The 9,355-nt window shown below is 40.5% G+C and overlaps 1 pseudogene; it reads right to left on the reverse strand.

Moving 5' to 3' along the window:
- Positions 1 to 3,422: 3,422 nt before the first annotated feature.
- LOC150012640 (mitochondrial import receptor subunit TOM5 homolog pseudogene) lies at positions 3,423 to 3,578 on the reverse strand (annotated as a pseudogene).
- Between the last annotated feature and the right edge of the window lie 5,777 nt (positions 3,579 to 9,355).

The raw sequence follows: 9,355 nt of genomic DNA on the forward strand, positions 1-9,355 counted from the left end.
TACATGAAATTCTTGCTTTCCTTTCTCTGGACCGGAGGTTTCTATTATCGTAGCCTACGGCAGTGTGTGACTCCTTTTTCCTGACCTGGGTTAGGAGATTACAGTTGGGATTTAGCCCAAATGATAGAGTTTTGGTAGATCCAAGACTGTCTCAAGCTATGGAAACCACAGGAATGAAAGTCTCATCTAAAATCAGAGGTTGTGTTTGTACATATGTGTATGTGTGTATGTGTGTGTGTGCGCGCGCACGCGCATGTTTTATGTGTCTTGGAAGTAAGGAAAGATTTGTAAGCCAGAGAAGAGTATCTAAACAATAACCAATCTCCAAGACAAAACAAAAAAGGAACAACTTCAGAAGCCAGAAGATGATCTAGAACACAAGCCAAGAGATTGAAGTCCATCAGAGAGGTAGGACCATCGGTGAAGGAGGTGGTGGATGAAGGAGAAGGGGATTTCTTATATTAACATGTAGTATGTAACAGGAATGATGATTAATCTCCAAGTAGGACTAATTTTAGAAATTCTAGGAAATGATGATAAAAATTGAAGTCAGGTGAGGTGCAGTATCTTCTTTATAGGTAGGCAGCCCTTTTGGACCTTAACCCCCCACCAGGGCTTGGGAACAAAATACAGACCCTTAAAAAAGATCTTAATGGATAGTCTCAATGCCAATTTCCCAGACAGGCAGTGCTGGGATTGAGGACGGGTTCAATACCACTGGGTAAATGGGAATTCTTATTCCAAAGTCAAAGCTCAATCCTAGTAACAGAGTGAGAGCCAAAAGGTGAGGGTTTGGGGAGGCCATAGCTTGGTGCAAACACACTGCGAGGGCCCAGATACCTGGTTTTATGGCCCGCAACTAATGTCAGAGTCCTCTCCAGGAAATCCCAATATACTTATGTCCCCGATGAAGGCTGACTTGGTAGAGAAGCTGGACTAAATATGTGTAAATCTGGACAAATGTCCTCAATACCTGGAGCTCAGTAGATGGGGATGGACTGAGTCCATGGATCTGTGCCCAGGGCTGTTTCACTTGCTCCCTGGAACCAGAACAGTCTCACCCTCCTCAGCTTCCCATAATCAGGTATCTCCTGCCAGCACTTGATTAAAACTGCTCTTAGAACATCACCAGCAGATTCCTAGTAGGTAAATCCAGAAGCTTTTTCTCAGCCCCCATTTTTCTTCCTGCTTCAAACAATTAGCTCGTTTGCCAATCCCTCCTTTCAAAGCTTTCTTGTGCTCTACCTCTTGAGTTAAGTATCCCCTCTCTTAGGAGAGCTTCTCTTTCTTATTCTCATACAAGTAAACTTGGCAGTTCCTATGACTTTGTCCTTGATCATCTGCTTTTCTCCCTTTTTGCTCTCTCCTCCAAGATTTCGGATAGTCTCACGAATTCAAGTATTTGTTGTGTATGGATGATTCCAAAGCCTGCATCATCTGGCTGACTTTTCTCTGTTTCTTTCAGTCCCATGTATAAACCTCCTTTTTAGGAGAAAAATAATGACATATAAAATAAAATGGGATAACTGTAATAGAACAACAATAAAAAAATTAAAATAATTTTAAAAACACACAATGAAATTAGCATGTTCAAATTTGAACAAGACCAAATCCCCAGAAGAAAACTATGCTGTACTCAAAATAGTCACAAAGGTGAAATTCACAGAGGTTCATTCAACACAAACCGGTTTCCTTAAAAAGATGATAAACTCTGGAGCTCTTCCATTTTTACATAAATTTAATCACAGAAGCTTAGTATGTGCCTTCTCCTCACAGGAAAGTCCCTTACTAACTCAGTTATTATCACTTTAAAGGGATGCAGATTTTTCCTTTATGCATGACACATATTTGTTTCCTCTATCAAGGGGCAGGAGGCACTAATAAGTATCCAGAATTGTTAAATGTTGGGAGGCCTACAGGAAATGAGTATGAGCCACATCCTCTTTGTTCCTGGCAGGCGTGGCAGCAGGCTCTTTCTCCTCATCCCTCCAAGACATCTTACTTTTTATTTCTTTAGAGATTGTTCCTCCACCTTCTCTTTCTCCTCTGTACTGTATCATGTCAGAGGTAAAACACCAGCCCTGAAAGAATGTCTCTGCAAAGAGATACTGCATCTGGTGCTGAGGTTGGTAACTTATCTAAATCTTTATCTCTGTTTCTGTGTTGCCTAGGAGTATCAGTATAAGAGAAAATTTCCAGAAGAACAAGGTGAATATTTCAAAGTATAAATCTTCCACTTACGTTTTACATACTTAGGAGCAATGGCTACTATCACAAGAAAGAACAGTAAGGATGTCCTAGGCCTTTGGACCACCACAACACATTACAAGGACTCAGAAGTATGGGGAGGTGGAGGTAGACCTAGTTTGGGCATGAAAGTTGACAAAGCAGATGGCGTGGTGAGACTGCCCAGGCATGGTACTGGGCAGGAATCTGATAAGATTCAAAACTAGAAATATAGATGGGAAGGAAGGGTTCTTGGTTTTATATAAATATATAATAACGATAGCACTGATTGAGCCTATAAAGTCAAGCACTGTTCTGAATACTTTGATGTATTAAGTTATCTAATACTTGCAGAAATCCTCTAGGGATTAAAGTATATCCATTTTACCAAGGAGATACTAATGCACAGACCCTGGCTGGTTTGGCTCAGTGGATTGAGCGTCGGCCTGCGAGCTAAGTGTCGCTGGTTCGATCTTCCAGTCAGGGCACATCAGAGAAGGAAAACTCTGACTCCAAAAAACCTCCGCTGCCTTGCGGCATACCTCTTCAGGGGAAAGGCTAAGGGAGTAAACCCCGACAGAAAATCCGGAGCCGGAGTCCCTAAGGCGGTTTGACGTTGTAGTCAACACCGGCAACTCCTGCGGCGCACCTGAAGCCAAGCTGTATTGACTCCGTCTTTCCCTTGGACCCTTCAGCTGCGAAGAGAGGGGGTGTCTGCTGCATGGGCAACAGCAGACCCTCCATATCACCCTGCCCAGGCTCTGTAGCTTCAGCTTCACTGGAGAGGACACTCTAGCGTCATCGCAAGATGTCGATTCAACACGGGAGGAGACAGATACCGTGTCACTCCTGAGTCGGACTGCACAGCCATTCTCGGCGGTGCAGATAGACTCTTAAGAAGCTACACCATCGTCTCTCGAGACGGACGGCTGCCGACGACGACAACAACATTCATGGAGGCTGAATATCACAGGTATAAAAACATATTTTCATATTCCCCAAATAGTTTTCTGTTTTAGCTATGAAGATCAGGTACCTCAACCAAACTTGTTTTTAACAGGTATTGTAGAAGTTTCATGTCCATCCAATCAGAGTCTCTTACATCGTCCTGGGCCCATTCATTTGCAGATTCATTTACAGAGTGGAAACTATAACCAGGTTCTTCATATCGTGCTCTCCCAGGTGATGTCCAATCTTTATATGCTGTCTAATTTCTTTGAGATAAAAAGAGTGACTTGCCACAGGGCCACATAGATGAGGAAGTTCTGCGTGGAGGAGATCATGTCCTCGCGTCTCTTCCGTCTCATCTCCTAGTGTTCCAGCTTCCCCGTGAGGCCCACCACAGGGAGCATCGCGGCTCTGCCTCCCCGGCATCCAGGCTTCCAGCTGCCCTGCTCTGCTCTCTCAGCGGCAGCCTTGTGCTCCCCTCTTATCTTTTATTTTCATTAAAAGTTTATATCAGTCTTTTATCTACTTCCATAGTGTATCAGTATTCAAGGATGTTAAATGTTTAAAATTATTTACTGGGGGATTGATAGAAGGAAGATGGCGGAGGAGTGAGCGGAGGCTGCGCTTTCAGGCTCCCGGGACCCGTCTGCGGTTTGGACTAATTGCAGACAGAACATCTCGGTGAGCAGCTGGACACTGGTGGGAGTTGAGCCACGGCACTGCTGGATTAGAGAAAATCCATCTGGGAACAACCTGTTTAGTGAGGATAGCGGAGGAAAAAGGGACGAGACGGGATTCCTGACTGGGGCGGCTTCCCGAGCTGCGGCTGGAAGGACACAAAGGCTTTTTGGTGACCAAAGGCTGCCCCGGAGAGGAGTCGGGAGGAGAGCGGATCTCTGCCCGCTGGCAGAGACGGGACTCGACCAAGTGGCATTGGCGCTGAGGGACAGGAGACAGCGTGCTCCCAGGCAAGTGAGAACATAACTCTCCTTTATATTTTTCTACAGTGGACGGTGGAGAGGGGAGGAAAGTTTGGGGGTGGTAGGCCGTTCTTGAGGAGCCCAGGTGCAGAGGCGCGCTCATCCACTCCCCAACCCTACCCTTGGGTCCCGGGAGCGCGCTGTGCTGGCAACCGCGGGCGCACACCAGTGCTGCAAGAAACAAGAACCTGTGAACTGCCACGCTAGACCAGCTGCGAACGCAGAAAAAGAAGACGACACACCAAGGCTAAACTGAGTAAAAACATCCTTTTTTTTTTCACTTTTTTTCTTTCTTCTTTCTTTTCTCTCTTTCTTTCTTTATTCTTTTCTTTCTTCTTTATTCTTGTTTTTTTTTCTCTCCCCTTCCAAAAAGAAAAACAAGCTTTATCTCTAACGCGTTGCATATAACCTCTCCTTCTCATCCTTTCTCTTTGGTCATTGTTTGTTTGTATGTGACTCTAGTTTAGCCCCCCGATCACTCTAAATAATAGAATATAATTACTATATAAACCCAATACAATACAATCCCACTTTCTTACTATATTATGCATTTTTCCATCCTTTTCTTCTATTTTTTCTTAACATACAATGTAAATATTACCTACTGGCTTGCATAGTCTCAACTATTATTAATCTATCACCCCCTTTATCAAAAATTATATTTTTCCTCCCCCAAAACAACTCTTAGCTATTCTTCTTATAGTATAAAAGCTCTAATATCTTTACATTTATATTAATATGGGCTTGTTGGCTGATGATAGCGGGATAGAGGGTGGGGGATATTTTTTGAGGGTGTGGGTCTCCTGCCTGGGCTGTGTGTTTATGTTTTTAACAGCATCTCCACAAAAGAACTCAAGACAAAGTGGATAGAGTGATTCTCAACCAACTAGCCAGAAGGTACTATCAAAGAACATCTGAAATATAACCAGACAGCATAAACAAATGACATAAAAGGTAACTCAAGAACATCAGGCTCAGGATAGCAAAGAGACTACACCACTGAAACCCCCAGATCTCCCATAAAGCATCTCACACCACAAAGGAGGGAAGTCAAAGCAGACCATCCTCCCCCCCCAAAAACAAATAAATAAATAAATAAAAACAAGAAGAATCCAACATGGTAAGATGCAAAAAATAACCCCTCAATGAAAAGAAAAGAGGAATCCTCAGAAAGAGAGATAGATGAAATAGACATAGCCCAAATGTCAGACATGGAATTCAAAACAATGGTGGTGAAGAAGCTCAATATACTCGACATCCTTAAAAACAACTACGACAACCTCCAAGGAAGTTATCAGCAGCTCCAAGAAAATTACAGGGAATTTCAAGAGGACTACACCAGCATAAAAAAACACATAGAAACTGTTAACAAGAACGAGGAATAATTGAAGAATGCAATCTCTGAACTGAAAAACACAGTAGAATCAGTCAAAAGCAGACTAAACGAAGCAGAGGATCGGATTAGTGAGTTAGAAGATAATGCAGAGAAAAACTCCCAGACAATACAGCGAAATGAAAAAAGATTGAAAAAATATGAATAAGATGTAAGGGAATTACAGGATAGCATGAAAAGTAATAATATCAGGATCATCGGAATTAGAGAGGGAGAAGAAAAGGACCACGGAATTGAAAAACTGATAGGAGAAATAGTGACAGAAAATTTTCCGAACCTCATGAGAGAAAAAGTTATACAAGTTCAGGAAGCACAGAGAGTTCCAATGAAGAGGAACCCCCAAAACCCACTCCAAGGCACATCATAATTAAAATGGCAACATTTCAAGACAAAGAGAGAATCCTAAAAGTAGCAAGAGAAAAACAGCAAATAACATACAAGGGAGCTCCGATAAGGCTATCAACTGATTTCTCAACAGAAACATTACAAGCCAGAGGGGAATGGTCAAAAATATTTCAAGCAATGAAAAACAAAGGCCTACAACCAAGAATACTCTAACCAGCAAGGCCCTCATTCAAAATAGAAGGTGAAATAAGGAGTTTCTCAGACAGAGGAAGACTGAAAGAATACATCTCCACCAAACCAACATTGCAAGAGATGCTAAAGGGAGTGTTCTAAGAAAAAATAAGAAAAGAACAAGAGAGTAGAGGAACAGAGATACAAAAGGGAAATGAATAAATGCATGTCAATAATAACGTTAAATGTAAATGGATTGAATGCTCCAATTAAAAGACATAGGGTAACGGAATGGATAAGAAAACAGGACCCACATATTTGCTGTCTACAAGAAACACACCTCAAAACAAAAGATTTACACAGACTGAAAGTAAAGGGATATCAAAAAATATTCCAAGCAAATGGACCTGAAACAAAAGCCGGGGTAGCAGTCTTCATATCAGACAAAACGGATTTCAAAGCAAGGGCAATAAAAAGAGACAAAGAAGGACATTTCATAATACTTAAAGGAACAATCCATCAAGAAGATATGACATTGATAAACATATATGCACCCAACATAGGAGCACCCAAATACATAAAGCAAATACTAGAAGACCACAAGAAAAATATCAACAACAACACACTCATAGTAAGGGACTTAAACACTCCATTATCAACAATAGACAGATCATCAAACCAAAGAAACACCAAGGATATACAGGCATTGAACAACACACTAAACCACATGGACCTAACTGATATATATAGAACTCTCCACCCCAAAGAAGCAAAATATACATTCTTTTCAAATGCACATGGGACATTTTCAAAGACAGACCACATGATAGGACACAAAACAAGCCTCTACAAATTCAAGAAAATTGAAATCATATCAAGCATCTTTTCAGATCACAATGCCTTGAAACTAGAAATCAATCTCAGAGAAAAAAATCAAAGACACCCAAACTCATGGAGATTGAATAACATGCTATTAAATAATGAATGGATTAACAATGACATCAAAAAAGAAATCAAGAACTTTCTAGAAACTAATGATAATGAGCACACAACAGCCCAAAACCTGTGGGACACAGCAAAAGCAGTCCTGAGAGGGAAGTTTATAGCAATACAGGCATATCTGAAAAGGCTAGAAGAATCTCAAATAAAAAACCTAACCATAAAGCTACAAGAACTAGAACAACAACAAACAAAGCGTAGGGCAAGAAGAAGGAACGAAATCATCAAGATCAGAGCAGAACTAAATGACATAGAGACTAAACAAACAATCCAAAAGATCGACAAAACTAGGAGCTGGTTCTTTGAAAAAATAAACAAAGTCAACAAGCCTCTAGCCAGTCTAATCAAGAAAAAAAAGAGAGAAGACCCAAATAAACAAAATCAGAAATGAAAGAGGAGAAATCACGACTGGTACCACAGAAATACAAATGATAGTTAGAAATTACTACAGACAACTGTATGGCAAGAAATTTGACAATCTAGAACAAATGGACAAATTTCTAGAAACATACAACCTTCCAAAACTGAATCAAGAAGAAGTGGAAAGTCTCAACAGACCAATAACAAAGAAGGAAATTGAATATGGAACATTGAAAAATTAATCCCTGCCTTTTGTCATCTAGTAGTTATGGATTGAATGATGTCTTTTAACCCTTTTCGCCAAATCTGTTGCACTCAGAACACAACAAGGACACCAGCCTGTTGAACCAAGCACGCCGTTGACCGGAGGCAGCCAACTGACCTGGAGTCTGCACGATCCTTCCCCATGTGGGAAGGCCACCCTCCCCTCCACACCCCCACTCTTATTAGGGTTTTCTGGACCCAAGGGTAGGTAGGACGACGACCATGTCCAGCTTGAAGCAGCTAGAGGAGCTTGAGACCTTCGCCCATTGTCCTTTACAAGATTACAAAGGGTCCTAATATTTGAGAGGGGGGGGATAGTTAATTTTTATGAACCAGGGGTATGGACTTGGGGGGGATTGCTGGGGGAGGGGGGTGCTGGGTGGAGGGGAACAAGGGGGAGAAAATTGGAACTGTTGTAACAATATAATCAATAAAAAACATTAAAAAAAAATAAAAAAAAAATAAAAAATAAAATCTTAAAAAAAAAAAAAAAAAAAAAAAAGAAGGAAATTGAAACAGTAATCCAAAATCTCCCTGCACACAAAAGCCCTGGACCGGATGGCTTCACAGGCGAATTCTACAAAACATTCAGGGAAGAACTAACTCCTATCCTCCTCAAACTGTTCCGAAAAATCCAAGAAGACGGGAAAATCCCAAACTCTTTCTATGAAGCCAGTATTATCCTAATCCCAAAAGCAGGTGAAGACACAACGAAGAAAGAAAACTACAGGCCAATATCACTGATGAACATAGATGCTAAAATCCTCAATAAAATATTGGCAAACAGGATCCAGCAATACATCAAAAAGATCATACATCAATGTCAAGTGGGCTTCATTCCAGGGATGCAAGGATGGTTTAATATTCGCAAATCAATAAATATAATACATCACCTAAACAAAATGAAAGACAAAAATCACATGATCATAACAATAGATACAGAAGAAACATTTGATAAAGTACAACACCCATTTATGATGAAAACTCTCAGCAAAATGGGAATAGAGGGAGCATACCTTAACATAATTAAGGCTATATATGAGAAGCCTGAGGCCAACATCATACTCAATCGACAAAAACTAAAAGCATTCCCCCTGAATTCAGGAACTAGACAAGGTTGTCCACTCTCTCCACTCCTATTCAATATAGTGTTGGAAGTCCTAGCCACAGCAATCAGACAAGAAAAAGAAATAAAAGGCATCCAAATTGGGAAAGAGGAAGTAAAACTTTCATTATATGCAGATGACATGATAGTATACCTAGAAAATCCTATAAACTCCACTAAAACACTACTCGATATAATAAGTGAATTTGGAAAAATAGCAGGGTACAAAATAAATATACAGAAATCTAAGGCATTTCTGCACACCAACAATAAAATAGCAGAGACAGAGACAAAAAAGAAAATACCATTTACTATAGCAACAAGAAAAATAAAGTACCTAGGAGTAAACTTAACCAAAGAGATAAAAGACCTGTACTCTGAAAATTACATAACATTGAAGAAAGAAATTAAGGAAGATACAAATAAATGGAAGCAAATATCATGTTCTTGGATTGGAAGAATCAACATCATCAAAATGGCCATACTACCCAAAGCAATTTACAGATTCAAGAAATCCCTATTAAAATACCAATGACATATTTCACAGACCTAGAACAAATATTC

This window comes from Furipterus horrens, unplaced genomic scaffold (assembly GCF_987537825.1).
Source record: "Furipterus horrens unplaced genomic scaffold, mFurHor1.1.pri manual_scaffold_4, whole genome shotgun sequence".
NCBI classification, from domain to species: Eukaryota; Metazoa; Chordata; class Mammalia; order Chiroptera; family Furipteridae; genus Furipterus; species Furipterus horrens.